Source organism: Nanorana parkeri, unplaced genomic scaffold, assembly GCF_000935625.1.
Source record: "Nanorana parkeri isolate BGI_ZX_2015 unplaced genomic scaffold, ASM93562v1 scaffold255, whole genome shotgun sequence".
Taxonomy (NCBI): domain Eukaryota; kingdom Metazoa; phylum Chordata; class Amphibia; order Anura; family Dicroglossidae; genus Nanorana; species Nanorana parkeri.
Window position 1 is genome coordinate 1,529,796 of NW_017306523.1, and position 25,401 is coordinate 1,555,196.

Genomic DNA, 25,401 nt, shown 5'->3' on the forward strand with positions numbered 1-25,401 from the left:
TGTATATATATTTCCTGACACCAATCCATGGCAGCATACAATGGGTATGGCTCTGCCCCCAGCCCAATCACAGGACCAGTTATACTATAAATTAAAGCCCGCCTCCCAAGGCCACCATTCTTTTTTTTGTCCTCACTGCTCAAGCCGGTTATACTAAGGATATGTTGGAGTTTTTTTTGCCCTCACCTTGCCGGTTTCTTCTGGCCTGCCGCACAGGTTCAGCCTCTCCTGTTGCGAAGTTCCCTTTGTTCAGATGGCTGAATGCAATCTTAATAGGGAAGCCTCCCCCATAGCCTTGGAGTTGGGGTGCAGGAAATGGTCTCTTGGGGTCTCTTCATGTTCAGATGCTTCCTCCATCATGGCGGCAGGTTGAACACCTGCTTAGCCTCCTGCTCTTGGGACTCCAGAGAGGAACCGTGACTCAGCTGCATCATCAGAAGCTATGGTTGTACTGGGATGATCACATGCATGGACAAGCTGACAAGTAGGATCCACTCCATTTTCCATATATTATCCATAGCACTTAACTTGCCAGGGCAGTCCATACTTGGCCTAAGTACGGAGTCTGACCTTTTGGCTGGCAATAAGGTCTCAGGCAATCAGGTTTCCAAGTATATTATATATCAGTGCTGTCCCCAGCATAAATGTGTATTTATAAACAGTTCACATAGCCATTTTGTCCTCTTTTCAGAGTCAAATGTAATACTAGAACAATACCACATTACGGACAGTAGATGGAGCTGAGGAGCATAGGAAATTAATAATTCAGCTCTGTCTAATGCCCATAATGCATTATTCTCCTAATATTATATTCGGCTTGAAAAGAAAATATTCTATGAACAGTAATTTTAGCCTGCATTCTGACAGAATTAATATTCACAGAGTTTTGCCAGATAATTGGCTAATAATTGCAGGATAATGCAAATGTTTCATTAATACCCCCATTTAAGTTAAAAGACTGTGCTTATGGCAACAGTAAACAGTGAAAGCAAACTTTAAAAGATATCTGTCTGATGCTGACCAAAAATAAGTGTGTCTAGCTAGAACTATTTTTTTGTCCTTTTTGAAGTGCAGTGAATAGTTAGAAACCCTGCCATGTTTTTATTGCTGTCCATGTCACTGGTGAGGAGAATCACTCTCTCTATTTGCCTGCGTGATCATTGTCATTGGGATATAAAGGTGGTTATTCACTAAGCTGCCAAAGGCACCAGAGTAATTAACCGACCCTAAGTGAAGGGAGCCGAAACCTGTTGGGCTATTCTATTCAGCCGTATATCGGCTTCACATCACTTCGGTTTAGCTGAACAGCATCAGCACGTTTGACTAAACTGAAGGGAATAACAGCCGATCTAACATCTGGATTGGCTGAGGCGAACATTCGGCTTTTCATTCCCTGCTGTTCACCCCTATTCTCATAAGGGCCGAACACCAGAGAGTGAATAGCAGCATTCGGCTTGGTCATTCTGTTCGCTACTACTAGAGATAGTAAACAGAATGTAAAATGACATGTAAACAAACAAAACAAAATGGCGTGGGGAACCCCTCCCGATTCATACCAGACACTTTAGGTATGGTAGGAAAGTTAGGATGGACCCCCGAGTAAAAAAAAAGAAAAAAAAGTGGGGCTCCCCTCAAAAGTCATGCCAGACCCTTTATTTCTTTGTTCCCCCATAGCCCCAAAATCACCAAAAAAGTGTGGTCCCCCCTAATATTCCATACCAAACCCTTAATTGGAGCACTGACCTGGCATTGCAGGAAAGGGGGGGGGGGGGGAGGGAATGCCCCTTTCCCTGCACCATACCAGGCCACATGACCTCACCATTGGGTGGGTGCTTTTCCAGGGGGAGACCCCCTGGAAATGCACCTTGTCCCCATGCCGATGCGGACAAGAGCTTCTTCCCTGCAACCCTGGCCCAGTGGTTGTGGGGGTCAGCTGACGGGGGGGCCATCTGTCATGGCATGAAAACAAATGGGCGAAGCAAGTGACATCACCACTTGCTCCGCCCATCTGTTTACATTCTGCCGGGGGCTGTTAAATCTCTCATATTGCGGCAGCAGTTTGTCTCTAGTGGTCGGGTCCGACGGGCTGCAGGCTTTTTTAATTTCAGTTAGTCAGCATCGGCGTTTATCCTGATTAACTTTGGATATTTTTTCTTTTAGCATAAAGGAATTGTCAAAAATTTGCTTTGTGTCTTTTGTTCAATTAAAGCATTTTTGCCCCTTTTAAAAAAGGGGGTACTCAGATGCAGATGAGCTCCCCTGCCCACAAACCCCCACAACCACCAGGTCAGGGTTGTGGGGAAGATGCCCTTGTCCCCATCAGTATGGGGGTCCTTCCCTGAATGCGAGGGGAGCTCCAGTGCCTGGATTAAGGGTCTGGAATTTTAGGGGGGACCCCACAATATAGGATGTTCTGAAGTGGGATGAGGGACAGTACAGGCAGCTTGATGACCCTGCAGGAATTGCACTGCACTATTGTGGACTGAGAGCACTACACTGAAGAGGGGGAAAACTGCACTGCAGGGGGTGGGAGGCTTTACACCATGGGGAAAAACTGTACTGCAGGGGGATGTGGAACATTACACTGCAGTGGTGGCACCACAAGCAGTCAAATCCCCAACCCTCTGCAGTGCGGGCATTGCACTGCATTTAGTTAGGGGGGAAATGCACCACAGAGGGGCATTGCATGCAGCAGCCAGAGCTTTATTTTTAAGCCATGCAGCTACTTTCAAACCTGTCAGATAGCACCCAGTGCTAAGTGACCTAGGTGCAAAACTTACTTTGCCTGCTCTATGACCTCAAACGGTAAGTAAGACACTGATTGCAGTAATATGCTTATTATAGCATAGTATATCAGTATACCATAGTATAGTATATCAGTATGTTACAGTATATCATATTTACAGTAAGCAAAAACTGGAATATAAGCCTTTTTTTAGTTCATTTCTGTGTTTAAATATATGATCAAAATATCCAAAACAAAATGTGTACAGATAGGATGGGAGAATGAACATTCAACTGGTTCCAAAGATGATATAAATCTATTTAACAATTCATTGTTTTGTTTGAATCACTGTTATATTTTGCAATGTGTGCATAGCTGTTGTATTTTGCGTCCTTTGATATTTTTTGTTGGTTTTCTTTCTATTGCATCTGAATAAACTGCAGTTCTGTATGCCTTTTCTTTTCTTTTCTTTTTCAGGCTGCTTCCCTTTTTCTGTTTCTGACACATGCAATATTGTTCATTATGCCTCCTCTGATTTTTATGATAAGGCACAATAACAGATGCAGTTTGTGATGTATTATACCTAGCCCAGAAGCACAGAGAAATCACTTGCTACTTTCCTCACATGTTACAGTAACAATTATGTACAGTTCTCTAGCTATATTCCTAAGAGCCCTCTGGTGGTGCTGTCAGAGTTGTGGGATGACAGATAGAACAGGAGGAGTCAGAGCTCTACACCAGTGTGGTTATAGACAAGAAGGTATAAAACAGTCAGTTGCACAGTGTGTGATATATTGATACTCAGTGTTCTGTGGATTTAAAATGTGCCAAAGCCAGCTAGGTTGATTCCTTTGGATGATGGAGCATGAAGAGCAAAGTGGGACTGTGCAAGGACAAGATCAGGATTATAACATCATCAAAGCTTGCGAAGATTCCTGAACAGCTGCAGGTAAAAAAGGGAAATCAGGGGATTCTCTTACATATTGTACTTTCCAGTGCAACTAGTGAAAGCAGACTATATTTAATTTTTTTTCCAGAATGCCAGACACCTGACATTTGTAAATCTTGCACATCTGCCTTACATTATGTCCAGTGAACAGATTATTGATATAAATGCACATTTTGACTACAGTAAACTCTGAACTAATTTATTCTTTTTCATAGAATTCATACAAAAAATTGTGTTGATTGCACTCAACATTATTTATATTTTTATTACAACTACTTAGATATCATTTTTATATTTTGTAAATTAGATTACTTTTGCTGCACTTCAAGAAGATCCACACAATATTGTTTTCATTTAGGAAGGTTTAAGTTGTTTTATTAACTTGTTGTACATGAATTTGTTATTATATTATTTTATTTTTACCTTTTGATATGATAACAATCAAGACCTTTTGCCTGTAGAGTATATTTTAGCAATGCAGTAGGAGACATGCCAAAGGCAATAACGGGGACGTTCCCACTGAAATATTTCCTTTAGCTGCAGATGGTTATTTACTTAATCCCACATATCTGTACCATCTCTCTATTTTAAACTGGAACAGAAAAGGAAGAGGAAGTTGGGTTCCCATATGTTCCATTGTAATAAATAAATATATGACAGAAACAGAAGGGGTTAGAAGCTGTAAGAATGCTACTATAGTTAATCAGCTTATTTACCTTAAATATAACTATCTAAAACATGACTATTTTTTAAAATGCCAGTTTAAAAGTTGTTTATCTATTAGTACATTTTTTATCTCTTTAAATGGTCAATCCAACCAAAATGGATATGTCAATTTGTGGTGGATGTTGGAGAGTCAAACAACCTAATGATTCCTCCTTATTGTTCAAGGACTACTGCGGGGAGATCTCTGTTGCTGTCCCAATACCTCTGCTGGATTTGTAATTTATTTTATATTATGCAGATTACAACATGCATAGCTGGTAGCATCCCGAGGTGAGCAGGAAACTACAAGGGAAGGTGGAATAGTAATAAAATATCACTTTTGGGTGAACCAAGCAAAAGGTTCGTAAAGATGAACTCCAGGATTTTCAAAAGTTAAAGTGACACTAAACTTTGCAGTTAAATCTTAAAAATGCATTCAATTCCCCCAAATTATTAACAAAAGTGTATCTTATTTGTGTATCACTCGGCTGTAGATCCTCAAACCATCTCTGAATTGGTGCTGACACTGTCCTTCCTTCTGGTGGGTGGCTACTTTTGTTCCCCATGGTCCCTGTGTGTGTTGTAAAGTAGCCACCGCTCCAAGCTTACTCCTGTGATGGACTACAATCTCAATACAAATTAGTAAGCTAAATATGAGATTGTAGTCGATCACGGGAGGGAGCTTGGAGGAGTGGCTACTTTATAACACACACAGGGACCATGGGAAACAAACTTAGCCACCCTCCAGAAGGAAGGGCAGTGTCAGCACCAATTCAGAGATTATTTGGGAATCTTCAGCCGAGAGATACACAACCTGCATTTTTAAAAAAAAAGTTAGGGTACTTAAATGCATTTTTAAGACCTAAAATGACACTGAACTCAGGAGTTAAATCTTAAAAATGCATTCAGGTACCTTAACTATGAAAAAAAATAATCTTATTTGTGCATCACTCGGCTGTAGATCCTCAAATCATCTCTGAATTGGTGCTGACACTGTCTGAACAATCTCACATTTAGTTTAATTGTAGTCCATCATGGGAGCGAGCTTGGAGTAGTGTCTACTTTACAAAACACACAGGGACCATAGGGAACAAAAGTAGCCACCCTCGGACAATGTCAGCACAATTCAGAGATGAGTTGAGGATCTACAGCTGAGTGATACACAAATAAGCTACATTTTGTTAATCGTTAAGGTAATTGAATGCATTTTTAAGTTTTAACACCTGAGTTTAATGCCACTTTACCCCTTCAAGTGGGGCTACCCCTGTACTGCAAAGGTTATCGGCTTTTTTTGGTCTAGGGGTGAAAATAAAGAAAACATACTTACAGTCCCTGATCTTGATCCTGCCTGACTGCTAGACCAGTCTCCGCAGCCTCTTCTCCCCTCGGCTCCAGCGGTCTAAGCCTAGCTGATGTCATCACATCTATGCAAGGTCCATTCACTTGCATTAGACGTGAGGATGCCAAGTGACATTCCACAGTGGAAGGGGAGAGAGGTGAGTGGTCTTCTTTATTTATTGCAGGGAAAGCCCCATTAACTTTTGAAAAAAAGATTTCCATTTACCAATGTTAGGGCATATAGAGGTTCATTTTGGCAGGTTAATATAGATTACAGAAATTTGCACATTACCTATTCTCTTTTAAGTAGAATTGCAGTAATAAAAACTAGCAAACTTTTGAATAATTTTAAACCCTTTTATTTAAAGCTTTGCATTAGGAACTCCTTCATCATCAGAAATGTACAAGTATGCACTACAAAAAAGCAGCTATAACAGCTGCATAAAATACATGAGACAATAGAATGTGATTTTTAAGTTATAGCTTAAGTGTAGAAACAATTTAATTTAATTTTCCTATTTGTTTTGTTCAGTGAACCTATAACCTAAGATTATTTTTTCAAGTAAAGTAACAGGAAACATGATGCAATATATATAGCTTCTGTTTATGGATTTGTATTTAAAATAGAAAAAAAGTTCTAATCATTCATTATTTGAATTTTTTCGTCTTATAAAATGGTGAAATTAATTTTATAATTTGTTATGTTTACTAGCTTGAATGCATTGCAATGAATGGTTGAACAGATATAAAGCATTATGTTGTTCTAAGAGTAACCTCTGATGCTGAATGAGCATTTGAGAGTTCCATGTATCTCTCCTTTTTCTTCTATTTTGCTTCTATGTTAGTAATTCTGTTGCACACTACATGACCTGTTAGATCAAGCTTTTGTCACCCATTCAGTAGGGTTTGTATCTTTAGGCTTATGGAGGCATTATTCATTGCAAAACACTGCAAAAATCTGGCATTCCAAGGTCACGTGTTAACAACTTTACTGACAAATAAAAAAGGTTTTAAACAGATTTTTCTAACTACATATACTATCTTTGTTTTTCAAATAAACATTAAACACATGATGAAGGATTCCCAAAGTACAATGCATTAACAAAAGGAAGAGCAGAATAGAAGTTATCATCCTTTCAGGTGATGCAGTCTTTCATTGAAACCTTTGATGGAGCTGTACAGAAGAGAGAAGTGGATGACTCACTTCTCTGATTCCCTAACTGGAGAGAGCACAGAGAAGGGCAACTAAATTAATTAAGGGCACAGGGGACTTTCATTATGAATAAAGGTTAACTGAAACAAATGTATTGTACCTTAATAAGAAGTGATTACAAGGTATGCAATCACCTTGTATAAATACTTAAATGATCCATATAGTAAACTTGGTGGAAAGTTGTTTACTTTAAAGGTCATCTCAAAAGACACAGGGGTATGCTTTGTGCCTGATCACAAGGGTACTTTATTGTAAAATCTGTGAAAACATGGAATAATGCATTCCCTAGGAGCTAGTTCTAGCCATTTTAGTGCGTTGCTTAATAGGTGGATGCATTTCTACATGCATAAAAAATTAATGACTATTAACATTTCTAAGAAATAATGGGGTAGGCAACCTCGGCACGCCAGCTGTTGTGGAATTACAAGTGCCTTGAGGCATTGCAAGACTCCACATTGACATCCACAGACATGACTCCCAAAGGCAGAGGCATGATGGGATTTGTAATTGCACCACAGCTAGAGTGCCAAGGTTGCTTACCCCCATTGTAGGATGTTGATCAAGGATGTATCCATTTACCTCTAGGTATCAGGAAGTTTTTTTTTCCTTTCAGAGCAAAGTGGGCCATGGTTTTTTTTTACTTTTCTCTGGATCACCAGAGGGGCAAAGAGTCCATGGAAAACAAGTGAAAGGGATCCTAAATATCCACCGTCTGGCTCAAAAGGAGTATACAAAATTGTAATATTTCAAGGTTACTTGACCTAAAGTAAGCCTGTGCTTTGTTCCTCCAGCTCTCTGTTCAGCTGTGGGGAGTGGGAGAAGCCACCCTGTACAAGCATTCCTCAACTTGGAACATACTTATCGTTATGGACTCTTCCTATGTGAAAATGTGAGTGCTTTGTGATTAGCCCAGCTCTGTCACATAAAGTGAGTCCCATACTTCTGCATACCTGGCAGTACCGTATATTTTCTTTAAACCTGTTCCTTGGCAAAGGTCTGCTTAAAAAATACCATACTAATAATAATAATTTAAAAAAAAATAAGGCACTACTCATTCCCTGTCAACTGAAGGTATTCTCTTTATTACAATTTAATGTAAAAATTCATAGGATATGAACTATCCATGTCAATAAGAAATGTCTCTAGTTCATGAAAAAATGGGCAGCCTATATTAGTTAGATTGGACATTAACATATATTCAGAAATATTATAAATTAAGAATTTGAAATTCACCATAGCTATTAAATCTTTTCAGTGTGTGCTTTTTTTTAGCCTCTAAAAAATAGATTTTCTATCTTTGTATGAGTACAATATTCTCCTGCTATTGTTATAGTAAGTGGTATGCTTTTCCAAAGAGCTGGCATTTATATATGTATTGCAGCCCATATATTCAACATAACTGCAGACCATATGCAACAATTGGATTTTAGTACAGGGAGAAATAAATTATTGCTGATTGCTATAGGCTACTGCAATTTGCACACTACTCTGCCTTATTAAATAAACCCTCTAAGGTCAGCTTTTTCTTTTTATAATGCATTCTCTACTATTTATGTTCCTCCATGACAAGCCAAGCTGGCTACATGTATTGGTAATAAGCTTTTTTTTTGCCAATCCATCACCTTGGCAACAGTTACATAGAAGGTTGCAAACTGAATTAATTTGAACTGCTTAGATTAAGATTTCCCCGAGTATTCTTGGTGTGAATCAAACGAGAAGAGGTTATTTAAAAATACTGTATATAGGATGCACATTGATTTCTCTAAAATATATTACATCTGGGCTAATATCTCATATCAATGCCAGAATCTGTTGTTTGTTTCAGAGAACATTGACTGATAAATAGTGTAGGGAAATCAATTTAGATTTTTTTTTTCACATCACTGCTATATACAGTAGAAGCAATTAATTGCAAGTACTTCCAATGAAGTAGCTAGTCAGAGAGTGAGATGTGTTGGCATTAGCAATAATGGTAGGACCTAAGGCAATGAACTGTATTAAAATGACACTTGAAGGGATACTAGTAGCAAGTTAATGATAGAGGAGTAGATTCAATGGATTGAGTGACAGCAATGAGAGACATAAGATACACTGAAACTTATGAAGAATGAAAAAAGCAGCTCAGCTGGTGGTGAAGAATCTGAATAATATTGCAGTTTTTGGAAAGTGAACCATGAGAGTAGTAGGAGAAGGTTTGACATTGCTAGTCATGAGTGGATAGTGAAGAATTACAGTTAAAAATATAGATGTGCATATGGCAAGTATAAATTACATCTAGCATTACAAATTCTAGGAACCTATCATTAATATTATAGTTTAACATAAGTATTAGTCTGTCAGCATAAATTAGTATCAGATTTGCTATTTTTATTCAAATTAGCTCGATTCCACTACTCCTTCATGGCACGAAAGCCTTAGGCATTATTTAGCTATTAATGAGAGACAGAGGTTATTCTGGCACTAATCTAAAGTAATCATTCAAAGGCAATTAGTAAAAAGCTGCAATTGTTGATAACAAAGAATCATATTTAACCACCTGCTGTCCAGCTGTTGTCATTAAATGGCAGGGCAGGGGCTTCTTGAATGCGGGATGGCGTTTTTTAAAAGGTCCTTTCCCACCCCGCTCGTGCCTACCGCTAGGGGCCCCTAGGTGATATTAGGGGTCTTAAAAACCCCTGATGTCTCCATAAAGAGGACATGTCACAGTAAGTTGGCTATCCCATAGGGGGCTTGTTAGTCCCCTATACGATAGCTTTAAAATTAAGTTTAAAAAAGGTTAAAAAAAATTAAGTTAAAAATGTTTTAATTAAAAAGTCACATATAAAAACACAAATACAAAACACAAACATACAACGGGTGCGCCTACGTGCGTAAAAAACGATTGCGCCCATTGCACCACACATTTTACATATCAACGGGAACGGTGGAGTCCAAGCAATAATTCTAGGTCCACCAATCACTGATAACACTAAACTGATGAGCGGTAAAAGCTTTAAAAGCGCCACCTATGGCCAATGTTGGCTATGGTAGTTTTGGGCGATTTCGCGAGCACGCGCAATTTCAAAGCTTGACATGTTTGGTGTCTATTTACTTGATGTGATCTATTCTTTTATATTTTACAAAAAAATGGGTAATAATAAATGTTTCAAAACGTAGGGAAAACATTTTTTTGCAACATTTTCGGTACATTTTTCGCTATATAGTAAAAAAAATAAAAACCTCAGTGGTTATTAAAAACCACCAAATGAAAGCTCTATGTGTCCCGAAAAAATGGTATAAAAATCATTTCAGTACAGCATTACATGAGAGACTAAATAACAGTCAAATTAGTGCAGCGCTGAATACTGAAAAATAGCCTCGACAGGAAGGGGGTGTAAACACCCCGGTCAGCAAGTGGTTAAGGACAATGTACTTTTTTTCTAGTGTGTATAATACTATCATTGCACTCTCATTCATTTTATGGACACCTATATTTCTGGCATGGAAGCATGTACAGGGATGGACAAAGATATGAAAACACCTAACTGTACATTTATTTAATTAAGTGTAGGATTTGGGGCAGTGTTATGGCTCATGTCGACAGAAGTTGTTTTTCTGCATTTGATGTGCATCAAACACAGGTTATCAGATTCCCATTGACTTCCATGGAATAGTGTAGATGACAATTCGAATTCGGAGGCTGCGTTTGACCTGCTATGTGTTGCTTGTTTCTTCGGATACAACATGCCATATTGAGGCTCCTGAGCCTTTTATGTCAAATGCTGTTTTCCATTTGAACGTGTGCTTTTGAGCAGTGCTGCCTAATGGTGAAAAACACTAGAAGAAGACAAGAAGAGCCTTTTACATGAGCCCATAATTCTTGGAAAGCTGTAAGGTCAATGGGTTTGGGTGAGTGATCAGATAGAACTAGCCAGGCACTTAAACTCTGCTTAAACTCTAGCCTGAGATTTCAATTTAGCAGAGATCATTTGATCAGCACTGGCGGAAGGAAATATCAAGAAATCTAGGGGAAAGTAAGTATTTCTAATTTGAAGGACTATTTATACTCATTACTTAATGGGATACATTTTCTGTATCAATATGTTTATTGAAAATTTCACATATCAAACATAATAAAGATATCGGTTCACAGTGTATCAATGTTTTGGTTCTTCATTACAATCCTGAATGCACAAGTAGTAGGGTTACGTGTGATACATAAGCATATTCAAGGAACAGGGAGACCTTGCATTCGCAAGTGCTCAAATTACACAATAGACTCTATAACATGTACTGTGACGCAAGTACCCTGTCGCCTGGCAGTGAGCCGATGATCAACCAGAAACATAAGGCGGGGTAAAGGCCCCAGGAGATCGGAGGAAAGGGGGAAAAGGGTGTCGGGGTGTAATAGTAGCCGGTCACCCGTACTACATCCATCAAGCATCCTACGGGACATCCATGGCTTCCGCCCTTCACCTCACACACGGATAGCCATCAGCTGTCCAGTCCACTTTATATACCTCGGTAGCTCATTGGGTCTATCCCTGGGTGGCGGGATGAGAGCCATGGTTCCCATACACTCAGGAACCTGGAGTGTTTGTCTTCCAAAATACTAGATAGTCGCTCATTAAGCATAATATGATCCAACCTCTGTTTAAATTCTCCATAAGGGATTTGTTGTTTCTTCCAGTTTCCTGCGACCGTCAGTTTGGCCGCCAAGAAAATAAAGTGCGTCAGAGCCCTCTGAGGCTTACTTAATCCCTGTATGGACATGTGGAACAGGGCATATTGGAAATTGATTGGGATATGTGTAGAGAATAGGGAGCCAATCAATTTAAATATCTTGACCCAGAACCGTGTTGCCAGGGGGCAGCGGCACCAGATATGCAGCATATCCCCCTTTTCTCCGCACCCCCGGAAACAGGTACAGGAGGCTGTGGGGAGCAGGTGCACCACCCTGGCTGGGACCATCATTACCTTATAAGCTACTTCAGCATTTGTAACGCTAATAGAGCATTTTGCTACATTGCGCCAAATCTGCTGCCATTCCTTCATGGACCACTGACTGGGCAGGTCCCCTTCCCAGCTGCATGGGATAATTTTTTTGTGGGAGAAAGAAATGTCAAGTATATGTTTTATTTAAGGCAGAGAATATTAATTTGTGTTGATGTTGTTGATGTATTAATTTGGTATCTGAAAGTGGCTCTGTCACTATATGGATAGAGTTTGGAGACCTGAGCATGCATGCCTGGATGATTGAAATGGTTGAAACCGCACAAGCCATTTATGTACTATCTGGCACTTGGTTCTTAAAGTACATTTTTATTTGGTTTTCGTGCAATACAAAACCAAAAAAAAATTGTGCAATACAACAATAATAAAGGTAAACGGAAACAATATGGTAGAAGAGTACAAAGTTCTTGCTGAAAAAGAAACAGAAAAGAGTAGGTGTGTTAAGTACCACGTATGCATATAAAGGTAGAAATATGTAGTGTTTAACATACTAACCAAAATTTGAATGTATCGAATAATAGTAAGCAACAGACGTGAGTATAGTTAGCCCCAACTAGATGAAAGATACCAACTCATCCAAGGTTCCCATAATTTGTCAAATATATGGATCTTGTTAGTACGAAAGGATCCTCTCATGGTAGTAGTGTAAATGTACTAATTTGAACGTGTCATGTACTGAAGCAGCTTCAGGGGATTTACATTTTCTCGCTATCATCAACCTAGCCACTAAGAGAACGTGAGTGATCAATGCACTGTATGGAAATGGAACATCGTCAATACCAAAATTAAGAAGTGCTAGTAGTTCCTGGATCACAAGGAATTAACAGGCCAGTGATTGTATTAAGGGTGTGAAAAATTGTGGACCAAACAATGTGCAACGTTTTACATGTCCCAAAAATATGTAAGAGGTTACCAACATGGCCACAATTACACCAACAAACATCGGAGACATTGCTGGAAAATGTGGATAGTCTATAGGGTGTTAAGTACCAATGTAGTAGAATTTTGTGGGACAATTCCCCTAATATGCCACAGATTGCGGAAGAAGTTACACTGAAGAGCCCTGGTCCATTGTACAGAAGAGTATTGTTTCTGCAAATCATGATCCCATTCAAGTAAAGGAGAGGATTTAGTAAAATTAAGTTTATTCTGAAGAACATTATATAGTAAGGAAATGCCCTTCCTAGATGGATAAGGGCAATGCTAAAAGGACCAAACATTCAACGGAATTGTTAGCTCCACTGTACTCTTACTAAGGAAGGGGTACCTAACTTGCAGATATCTAAAATATTCCTTCTGTGGAAGGGAATAATTGTGTTAGTGTTGGGAGAAGGGATGTAAAACATTGCTCGTGCTAATATCGGACACATATCGTATATTATGGGAGAGTCAAGAGTTGAGAGATAAATGGGGCACCAGGATCCCTTAAACCGCAAGAGGTAAGGACACTTTAGTTTTAGGGCCAAAGTAGAATGGAAGAAACACAAAAGTTTCTAGGCAGCTACAGTGGCTTTTATGGTAGGGGATAAGTTCACTGCAGGACAAGTAGACCAGTAGGGCGCTACCAAGTAATAAAACAAATTACATCCAGGTACTAAGGAACATTCAACATCACACCATAGGACATTGCAGGAAGGTTTCACCCATTATTTAAGCTGGTCTAATCCTTGAAATCAGTCAAGCCCATACCACCAGTTGATCTGTGTTTAATCAATTGATAATAAGAACATCTAGTGAGCTTGACTCCTAAGTAGGAAATACTGGGTGATTCCTATACATACGGAAAAGCAGAAGACAAATTCGTTTGGGTAGATTTATCAACCCCTATGTTAAGGATATATGATTTGTAATCATTAACTTTGTAGTACGACACATTGCTAAAATTAAGGATAGCACATTGAACTGGTGCCAGGGAAGGAGCTGGGTTGGTAATCATAAAAAACATTGTCTGCAAAGTGGTGAATTTTGTGAGATCCCTGAGCCAGAGTAAAACCCAAGTATTTTAGTTTCGATGCTGTGGTCGGGTGAGGTCTGAGTTTATTGTGAGCATCAAGTTTATCAATTTCTGACGTTAAGCCTGTAAGACTTTTTAATTTTTGTTTATTATGTCTGGCATTTAGCTGTGTAAGGATACAGCGAACATAAGCCTTGTGGGCATTCTACAAGATAAAGGGATCTGAGACTGAGTCCCTGTTGAAGGCAAAGTATTCATTCAAACCTTCAGTGATTTTAGAAACATGCTCAGCTTGTTTAAAAAGTGTTGTATTATTTCTCCAAAGACGTACCATTTTAGTAGAGTGAGTAGGTAGTAACGTTAAATATATAGGTGCATGGTCAGACCATGTTATGGTATAAATATTGGTGCTACCAATCCTTTGGAGAAGAGGTAAATATACTAAAAACAAGTCGATACGATAATAAGAATTATGTACTGAGGAATAGAAGGTATAGTCCTTCTTGTTTGCGTGGAAGCAGCTCCATGCATCGTATAAGCCTTCTCTAATGAAGAGAGACTGGAGTGAGGAAGAGGTATGTCTAGTAGGGTTGGTATAATCATTAGTGCTGTCAGGAACTAGATTAAAATATCTGCAAAGGATTAAGGAGCCCTTCTGCGTTTTAGATTTACATTTATGTAAACGATTCAGGAATCGAATTTGGCAAACATTTGGAGTATATACGTTAACTATGGTATATAAGACATTGCCAACATTAACAGGAAAGGTTATTATTTACAGACTTCTTTGCCGGTATGACTACATTAAAAATCATGACTATAGTGACAGGGTTGCCTAAAATAATATGATGTCTAGACATTCCTTTGACAATATAAAAGTGAAACAATCACATCAGACTGATCATATTTTTCCATAAAGTGTGATTGACAGCAATTCAAATTTTATCACGCATAAATTTAACATCCCTTGGCAAAAAAAACTATTTGTGGATGAATTATGGTAGTAGAGTTTAATAGTGGGGAAATTATAAAGATCTATGAGTCTAAGTAGAAGCCTCTGTTCGAATACTTGAAAGGACACTAATGGTCATTGGTCAATTTTAGATTTTTATTTTTGTTTTATATGTATTATGTAAAGTGGGACTAGACTTAAAAAGTTATTGCCTTCCTGTGTATTGTAATGAGTAAATCAACTAAAGTTTGATTCACTGGCTGTTTACTGAACCCAGTAGGAAATATGCAAACCCCAAAGATAACGTTAAACCTACAAAATCTATGAAAGCCAAATCTTTTTCAATTTGCAAGCTGGAAAGGGAATGAAAACTCAATTTAGGGACATGAACCAATGCAATTTTTCTTAAATACCAATCAGTGGGGAAAGGGCCATTTATTTCAAAGTCTTTTATTATTATTATATTTTCACAATAACAACTTATACACATATCTTATATACATTAATACATACATACATACAATCATATATTCCCCTATATTGCTAACATTCTTCCTCTTCCCCTCACCCTTCCCTCCTCTTACCTACTCCCAAAAAAATTATGATTTATAAACATGTCCTTTTGATAAAAACATCATTTTTAACTTGTATACTGTATACTAGTAAATGTCGGTTAATGTCGGCTGATATTATATCTAGTTCATTTATTTAACATGCACTCCCCCTGTGTTTTACACCAGTTTAAAAACAAGAAGTTAAGGGACAATGCTTCGGGAAAAAAAAAAGAGGGGAAAATCCAACTAAATAATAATTCAATAGACGCTCTACCAAGGTTCCCACCCTCCCCTCCTCACTAGGGCTATCTTACTTCATATAACATCTCTCAAGCCATTATACATAATCCAAGGGGACCAAATTAACTCAAATTTTTGTTCATTATCATGAAGCACACTATTCATCTTTTCATGGATCATTATCCATGACATTTTTGACTTAAATTGTTTGAAGGAGATACTTGGTGACCTCCAGGCTTTGGCTATAGTAATCTTGGCCGCTACAAAGAAGAAAAAGATTAATCTGTCCTGAGCCCTAGACAGTCCTGGAATTAGACAATTCAATAAAACATACTGAGCTTCTTTTGGGACGCGGACCCCCATTATTCTATATATCAATGCAAAAAGTCTATTCCAAAAAGATCTAATTTTTGGACACTGCCACCATATATGAAACATAGTTCCCGGGAGAATACAACCCCTAAAACATTCAGGAGACACCTCCGGGTAGATCTTAGCCAGCCTGGACGGAACCAAGTACCACCTGGCCATAACTTTATAATTTGCTTCTATCAGAGACATATTAATTAATCCTTTGAATCCCCGAGTGCAACAGCTTTGCCAACTTTCCTTTGAGATAACTTGTGTTAGATCTTGTTCCCATGCTATCATGTAGGACAATTTTTCCTCTGATTCCACTAATAAAGCGTAAATTAATGATATACCTCCAGTCTGTCCTTCTTCTCCCAAACACCACCTCTCATATTTCGTAACAAATTGTTTATCCAATTCTGGCAACGTCAATGATGCCAAAAAATGGCTAATTTGCCTAAATCGGAACAGTTCAGCTGGCGGCATATGTAAGGTCTCCTGACAATACCTCAAGGCCAACGGTCTGCGTTCCCTGAAGCCTTGTGCTATCCTATATAAGCCTTTATCCTGCCACCAACGAAACGGGCCATATTGTCTCCCTGGGCTAAACCTGGTATTACCAAAAATTGGTGCTAAAGGGGTATATGATGATACAAAATCTCTATTCTCCCTCACCGAGTCCCAAATAAGCATAGATTGAGAGAGTGTGGGGGCCATTTAATGAGGATAAACATTAAACATTAAAAATACACATATTCTTTAAATAACATGTTTGAGGGGTTGCCCTAAACCTGCATGCGAAGTTGCACACCTGTACAATATACCACTAAATAACAGTTCCCTGGCTGTTTTTTTGGTAAACAAAACAGCTTGAGGTTCTGGGGTGGCTCCACTGACATTACTGACCAAATAACTAGCTATATAGCAGAATATGACAACTAAAAACATTACTGGAAAGCAAAATTTGTCATGAACAAGGAGCATGCCCCAGCTTCTACGGCATTATTTACGTATTTAAAGTAATATTAAACCCTGTTCCTTTTTTAAAATGCACTGGGTAATGTCAGTGCAGCATTACCCAGTACATAATTTCCTTAAATCTGTGGCCAAACATTTAATTACCCTACTTGCTCAACGCTGCCAGCTCCAGGTCCACAGTGCTGCTTCCCCTGAACTTCCAGGTAGTTCCCTGTGCCCTACATATGCACACTACGGCAGTGACATTGCAGGCTTCTGTCAATCAGCAGCTGGAGGGAGGAGCAGGGTAGTGGCTTGCATCCAGGGCCATCAGTTTTCGAGGATGTAAAAAGATCATTCATGTCCAGGTGGGAGTGTGTATGCATAGGTGGCTCCATGGGTCCCTTTAAGGGAACGGAACCACCTGAAGGCAAGAAGAAAGAATTTTCAAAACAGAATTTAAAAAGCAGCCCCTGTGTTAACATAAATACATATATGAAAACAAGGTAAGTGATTAGGGTTTAATATCACTGCAGGTCTTTATCCTGCAGTGAATGTGCTTATGCCACAATATGCTTATCTTGCTGATTAAAAAGTCTACCAGAACAGTACAGCCATCTGACATGGATGCCTCATTTTAGGCTATGTTGGTACAATTATATGTAAAATGAACATATGCAGAGACTGTGTTGGCAGATAAACAAATCATTATGGAACAACAATTTTCAACTGAACCTGTCATTGATATGGGCAAATAACCAAAAATGAAAAACAAACATATATTGTGAAATTAAAATGTGTTGTCATGCTTAGTAAATAAACTAGTGTCGGTGAATGTGACTACATAAACAGTGATGTATCCTTAAGCAACAGGGCTGTTTTCTTGGTATAGACAAGCTAGGCAGTTGCCTTAAACACCACCTGATGCCAAGCAGGTTGGCAGTGCCATTTGCCTCCTCCTGCTCTGATTTTTCTCTGTGTATTGCAGGAGCATATAAGAGAGACATGAAAGCAGGAAATGCAGAGAACTGTGGGGGTGCACAAGTTAAATTCTCGTTTCTTCCTGTTACTATCGAGATCAGTGTATTACAGGAAGAAAGAGTAAATCTATAAGAAAAACATGGGAACCATTCTCCTTCTACCTCTCTAGTTCCTGTTTCTGTCTTTCCTGTATGTTTGTATAAGGTCACTTCTAAAGGTTTGATTATTTGCACTAACAGTATTTTTATGTAATTATGCAACAAAAAGACTTTAACACACTTTGTAATTTTTTTGGCTTTGATTCCTGAATTTTGATTCTTAATATATGTGCTGATGACAGTCACATGGATTAAATAAAGCTTGTGTAAAGCTTTGTGAATTAAGCCTATTGTTTGTTTTAGTACTGCATGCACACTGTACTGTGCATACATCTACACACTGTTTTACCTAAAAATAGGTGTTTGATGTAGCTCTTTGTAGTTAAAAACATACAATACAGTCTACAGATGTTTTACATTGATCTACAGTTCTGTTGCTCATTTAATTACATACGTTTTTTTTCTTTATAAATAGATAAATGGATGTCATGCCTAGGGTAACAAAAGTGATATCTAAACTTCTGATATCCCTCTTCATGTTCAGTAAAATAAGGGATTGCAGAAAATCCTGTCCAATTGAAGACCTTAATCTGTTTTTTTACAATTTTTTACTTCGAGAAAACCTGTTCACAAGACATTTGTGAGTGCATGCAAGAATAAGAAGTAATAAGACATAATAAGAAGCACACTTACTTCGAGATTTTATGTTTTTTGGTGCAATTGGTGCAATCATTACTCTACCAATGATACAGCACCTGCTGTACACTGTACCTGAGATTTTCCTTAGGCAGTTCTTTTTAAAGTTTTAATTTTACTTCTGTTTAAAATCCAGTGTTCTACTTCCTGAGTTCTATCTACAATGATGTTGACGAGTTGCCATGCATCTCCACCTACTCCACAAGTCTTGCTGTTGATCTACGTCTCAGTATGAGATCCTCAAATATGAACATGTGAATAAGTGTCACAGTGTCTGAAGTACTTTACACTCCTTCTACAACCCTCTACTATCATTACACTACTATATTCCACAATGACACTCAAACTAGTTTAAATTAGTACTAGAGGTTTATAAAAACCCCTTTAGGTGAGCCTCTCTATTGAAGGAGTTTAATAACAGGGATGTTTTATTCACCCAAGATACCCATTTTTCCATTTATGAGCCTATAAGGCTATGTCATAAGAACATTCTGCAGATTTGAACTTAAAGATCCACCAAGATAAAAAATATGTAAATTAAGGATTCCCTATGTTTTAATTGTATTGATTGTATACCGGTTTCAAATGGTGGTTTCCCTAAATTAATCTGCAAAATGAATAATATATTATATACTCTTGTGATTGCCTGTGCGCCCAATGAGATGCAGATCTATTTTTGATGCAGATTGCTTAAAATTGCTTGAAAACATTAACAAGGTATCTTACTGATGGGAGAAGACTTTAACTTAGTTCTGGGCATTGCAGAAATCTTAATCATCTTATTTTTCAAAATTACTTTGATGTTGGGAGATGTCTCTATGGTACTGAAAGAGATACACACATAACAATCATCAGGGCATAATTTATATTCTAGAGTCAATCCATTTCTCAAGTTGACACACCAGAGGATTTTGAATTCTGCTATGAAACATAATATCTGGTTAGATCATGTGCCCATTACTATTAGTTTAGAGGAGGTCTCTTATGCCACAATGTTAAAATCTTCCCTACTTTAGTCCAATAATTTGACCTATCGAACCCTTTAACGTTTCTTCAAATGTATCACTTACTTCATTTCCATTTTGACCTCCAACATAGCATGAAATACCCAAAATATACTCTTATCTGAGTGATCCAATGACAAACCAGAAAGGAATATATTTCTTCTACCAATCCATCATGGTTACTAAATCATTCTCTGAAGTTAGGTTCCCAATTCACTGACTCTTAATGACACAAAGCTATTCCGTACATTTAGAGCATCTCATTGTACTACCAATGGAGAGCGTATCAAGAAAATTATTCAGGGGCAGCACCTTACCCCTTTCATCTATCCGAATTGGCAGGTATTAACTCCTCACTGGGAGTTGGAGAAGTGCTGTTGCACAGGTTCCTTAAGACACATGTTTGTCATGCACCTCTTTACACTCATTCTGGAACAAAATATCTACACTTATGTCCAAGTTAACAGGGCATAGAGTGACTCTCACTCCAGAACTAGCTATATTACATATTCAAATAGAAAACGTTCAACTGGCAGTTAGAACAGTTATGCTCCACACACTTCTGGCGGCTAAAATAAAGATAGCCACACTTTGGAAATCTGACACTCCTCTCTCCTATTCGGAGATAATAAAATATATTAATAACTGAAACATTGAGAAACTGCTAGCACTTAAGGCTAGGAGCATCTGGATACAACACCCCTACTGCATATTATAGTATGTCAGAGACTTCCCACTAATGTTATGTCATCTGGACTGGTTGTCCACCATCTGTTATTATTCCTCTTATTTTTACCTATACTTGTTTGGCATTACAAAATGGCACTCTTATTACTGTTGCACTGAAAGGGTTTCTAAACCCTCCATTTTTTTCATATATCTACTGCTAGCAAGCAGTAGATATATGCAAAAAGTTGACAAAAAAAACCTTTAAAAGCGTCTTAACCTTACCTGTGTCTTCCCCGTGCGCTCCGGTCCGAAAATCCAAAAATGCGGCCGCAAAGCATCTTGGGGCGGGCGTATGCGCAGTGCCAGCAAGGACAGAGGGATCAGCGCTGGATTGGAGACCCGCAGCAGCAGTGGAGGGGCAGATGAAAAGGACAGGAAAGAAGAGGAAGATCGGATTAAGAGACATCATTTAAGGTAAGTGCTTTAATTAACATTTGGGGGAGGGACAATGTCACTTTAAATCAATCTATCAATAAGTCTATTTTGAGTATCTAAACACAAGATTAAAAATGTGGTAGTTGCATTAGTTTTATTTTTTCTAGGCTTTTTCCCCCCTTTTTTTCACCTTCTAATTTGGCCAGTAACTGGATCCACTCTATGCAGGAGCAACAGAGCCACCGTTGGACAGCATCATTGTCAACCTGTGGGGAGAGCAGTTTTAGATGCTCTAACAGATTTAGATGGACTTGACCAACAAATTAAATCAAAACTCCAGCTAACACCTTTTAAGCACTTATAGCAACAATGTTTTTTTTTCCTTTTAGGGAAAAGGTTTTACAGAATAAACTATATTAATTGTAAGCACTCCTGTGAGTGTTAAATAGCTTGTCTCAGCCCTCAATCTGCCACTTTTGCTGGAACGCTTGGCTATTAAAGAAGAACTTTGTGAAAAATTATTCTTAACCCTTGCAATGAGGCTACTTCTGCACTGCAAGAGTTAAGTGTTCATTTTTGTCCAGGGTGTAAAATAACAAAGTTATACTCACCCAAACCTCACAGCCTTCTGGTTGTTAGAGTGCTCCCTCCAGCTTCTCTCCTGCAATGATGGTATGTTCCTCGACATCCTCAAGTCCAATACGCAGTGCATTGGACATGATGATTCAAGGATCCTTAGACCACTGAGCAGAGGGGAAGAGAAGCGTTTACAATCACAATTTTGCCAGAGCACCAGAATAGAACAGTAAAGGCATAAAGAGCTGGAAATGGTGGCAGACCAACAGCAGTGGCTGAAAATGGTTCTGGAAGCAGGCCAGCAGCAGAGTTACAAGTTGGCAGGCCATCAACGGTAGCAGAAGCTGATCTTGGTGGCAGACAGGTAATGGTTAAAGGAAATGGTTAGGGTGGCAGGAGAGCAGTGGTGGCAGGAGCTGGTATTGTTGGCAGGCAGGTAACGGTGGAAGGAGCTGGTAATGATGGCAGGCCAGCAGCAGTGGCAGAGAACACCAGGCATGTTTTAATTCCAAAATCACAATTTGCCAATTTTTCCAGAGCACCTGACTAAGACAGTAAAGGCAGCAAGAGCTGGCAATGGTGGGAGCCCAGCAAGAGGGAAGGAGCTTGTAATGGTGGCAGGCCAGCAGCAGTGGCAGAAGAAGGCAATGGTGGCAGGCCAGCAGTGGTGGAAGAAGATTGTAATGGTGGCAGACCTGCAGCACTGGTGGAAGCTGTTAATGGTAGCAAGTCAGCAGCATTAGCAAGAGATGGTAATAGCAGCATGCCAGCAGCAAATGAAGGAGCTTGTAATGCTTGTAATGGTGGCAGAAAATGGTAATGGCGGCAGGCCAACAGCAGTGGAATTAGCTGGTAATGGTGCCTGGTGCCAGGCCAGCAGCATTGGAAGGAGCTGGTAATGGTGGCAGGAGCTGCTAATAATGGCAGGAAATTATAATGTGGTGGCAGGCCAGCAACAGTGTAAGGAGCTGGTAATGGTGACAGAACATGGTAAATGTGCAGGTCATCAGCAGGGCAGGAGATGGTAGTAAGGTTTTTTTTTAAATTTGTGGACAGATTCCAAGCACAAATGTGGTTAGCAAAGGCTGCATGGGTTTTGTAATCATTGCTGATCCAGGACTGGCTCATTTTTATAAAATTGATCTGGTCAACTGTGTCAGGGGGCAGGTGGAACTCTCTGTCACAAAACTGCCTGCTGCATTGAATGTCCACTGTGACAGCATAATGACCACAGGACAAGCCAACAGCTCCAGGTGCAAGTGGTCCAGCTTGGTGCTGTTATCACACATGACCCTGCCAGGCACAAAATGGTATGTCTCAGCCACCTGAAGAGCTGCCAGAATCTCAGAAGGATGTGAGGCAACATACATCCACAGAGGATCTGTGGTTAGTTCTCCAAGATGTTTGGAACAATCTCCCTGCCGAGTTTCTTCAAAAACTGTGTGCAAGTGTACCTAGAAGAATTGATGCTGTTTTGAACGCTGAATATATTGATTTGATTTGGATTTTTCTTCTATTCGTTTACTTTCCATTTTGTTAATTGATAAAAATAAACTATTAAAGGAGAACTATGACATGAGTGATTTCCACTCACGTCATAGTTCTAAGCTGACCTGTGACAATGAGACTGTCACAGGTCGGCTCAGTAGATCGGGAGGTGAGGGAAAACATACCGGGTTCCCTCACCTCTCGATCCTGTCACGGCTCTCTGCCGTGACAGGGGGAGGGGCTGGATTCCCCTCTCCCCGCTCCGATCTGCCAGCGCTGACTGGCGGAACGGACGGGGGAGGGGGCGGGTACAGCTGGCTCTGCCTCTAGATAGGCAGAGCCAGCTGTCACTCACGCAGCTGGGCGGATCCCGTCATCTAAGTCGGGATCCGCTCCAGGTGCGGCGTCTCAGTATACCGCGAGCTGTAGCTCGCGGTATACTGAGCTTAGGGTGACGGGAGGACGCTAGTTTGTGTACTCCCGTTACCCCAAGGAGAACTATGGTGAAAAACACTGACCCCATAGTTCTCCTTTAACTCTTTTTTTATGACATAATTTTTACTTTACGGCATTTTTTCACACCTGCCTAAAACTTTTGCACAGTACTGTATATTTATATTCAGCCACATTTGTTCATTATATGTGCAGGCTCTGCTCCCTGCTGTGTAGCACTAAACAGTGATTGTACTGTATTGCTTAGTCTAACAATGCAAGTATATAAGCTGGCTAACTCTTCGGCTGATATCTTATCCCAAAATTTCAACTATTTATTGGAATAGTAAAAATATGGAAGAGCAAGAGTGTAAAAATGTAAATGGAAGGCAAACTCAATAATAACTTGCATAGCAAATGCAATAATAACTGAAAATGGGTGGTCACCTAAAGAAGAACTCCAGACAAAAGAAAACAACCCTTTCAGTGGGGCTACCACATGCACTGCAGAGGTAAGTGCTTGTTTTTGTCTAGGGTCTAAAATAACAAATAAATACTCACCCAAACCTCAGACTTGCCTGGCTGCTAGACTGGTTCCTACAGCCTCTCTCCACCTTCACTCTTGCAGTCTAGGAACCCATGAGTCATCATGTCTAATACAGTCTATTGGATGTGAGGATACCGAGGGACATTCTATCTCCGGAGAAGGGGACTGATCTAGCAGAAGTCAGGTGAGTATTTCTTCGTTATTTTATACCCTAGACCAAAACAAGTACTTAACCTTTGCCATGCGGGGTCTTCTGCCTGTAGTTCTTTAACATTCTTTCCCTTTAACCCTTTCACTGCCACTGACGTAACTCGTATGTCGCCAGCAGCAGGGACTCTGTTTACATGTGTAAAGCATACTATTGGCTTTACACTGGGAATAATTCTGGTGGCTGAGTTGCCTCCAGATTGCTTCCAGGGGCTAGTGCAATGTTTGCTCCCCTCCCACCTGACACCCTCACCTTGCTTTCTGGGCTCCACTGCCCCCCCTGTGGGCCCGGGGCAAGCATCTCAGGTGACGGTGGGAAGTGGACTGGTGAACATCCATTTGCCGATCTTCTCCCCGCTGATTGCGACCAGAAGCGATGCTGATTGCATCGCTTCTGGTCCCTCAGTTGTTGCTTGACTGCAGAAGCTGGGTAATACGTTTTTGGAGCCTGATCTGCACTCCAATAACTTATTTGGAGTGGAGAGGTGACACCAGGGGTCTAATTGACCCCTAATGTCCCCTTAAAAAGTACCAGTCACCACTAGTATGTTATGACATAGGGGGCTTGTAAGCCCCCCTATATGATAGCTATTAAGCAAAGTTAAAAAAAGTAAAAAAAAATAAAAATTGAATAAAATAAATGTAAAAAGTCCATCGCCCCTGCAAGCTCATGTGTATCAACGTAAACATGCGTCGGGTGTGCCAATGATGATCATGGTACACATGTTAGGTATGGCCACGTGTGCCAGAGTGAGATCAATAGTTCCAGGGCCAATATTCATGGATATCTCTAAACTTATGACCTGTACAGACTTTTAAAGTTTGGCTTATGGACAATTCGGGGTACTGTGTTTTGTCACCATTTCGCGGACGCACGCAATTATTAACCTGGGCATTTTGGGTATCTATTTACTGGTCTTAACCTCATCTTTGATATTTTACAAAAGAAATGGGTATTATATTGTGTTTTTGGGCACTAAAATTAACAAGGTAATTTTTTACTAAATTATGGGTTTGATAAGGAGTTACACTAATATTGTGCAACATAAAAAATTGCAACTGCCACCATTTTATTCTACAGGGTTTTTGCTTTCAGAACATATACAATGTTTGGGGCTTTTTAAGCAATTTTCAGGCTAAAAAATGCTGATTATAAAATGTGTGCAAAAAAGGCCTTGGCAGCGAAACGGTTAAAGCAGAGAGAGAGGTGAGGGTGAGAGACAAAGAATATCTTTTTGGTGAGATTGATGCCTTGTCACATGAAGGTTCAATTGCAGTACATCATTTTTAGCATAACTCTTTTTACCTTGCCAATAATTTCTCAGTCAGCACAAGCCT

General features: G+C 39.4%; 1 protein-coding gene across 1 annotated transcript in view; it reads left to right on the plus strand.

Annotated features, from left to right (window-relative positions):
• The first annotated feature begins 3,474 nt into the window (after positions 1-3,474).
• Positions 3,475-25,401, plus strand: part of MC5R (melanocortin 5 receptor) — a 39,991-nt gene continuing 18,064 nt past the window's right edge. The window contains exon 1 of the mRNA XM_018556837.1: positions 3,475-3,674. The gene's annotated coding sequence lies outside the window, so the exon portion shown is untranslated. The remainder of the gene's footprint in view (positions 3,675-25,401) is intronic.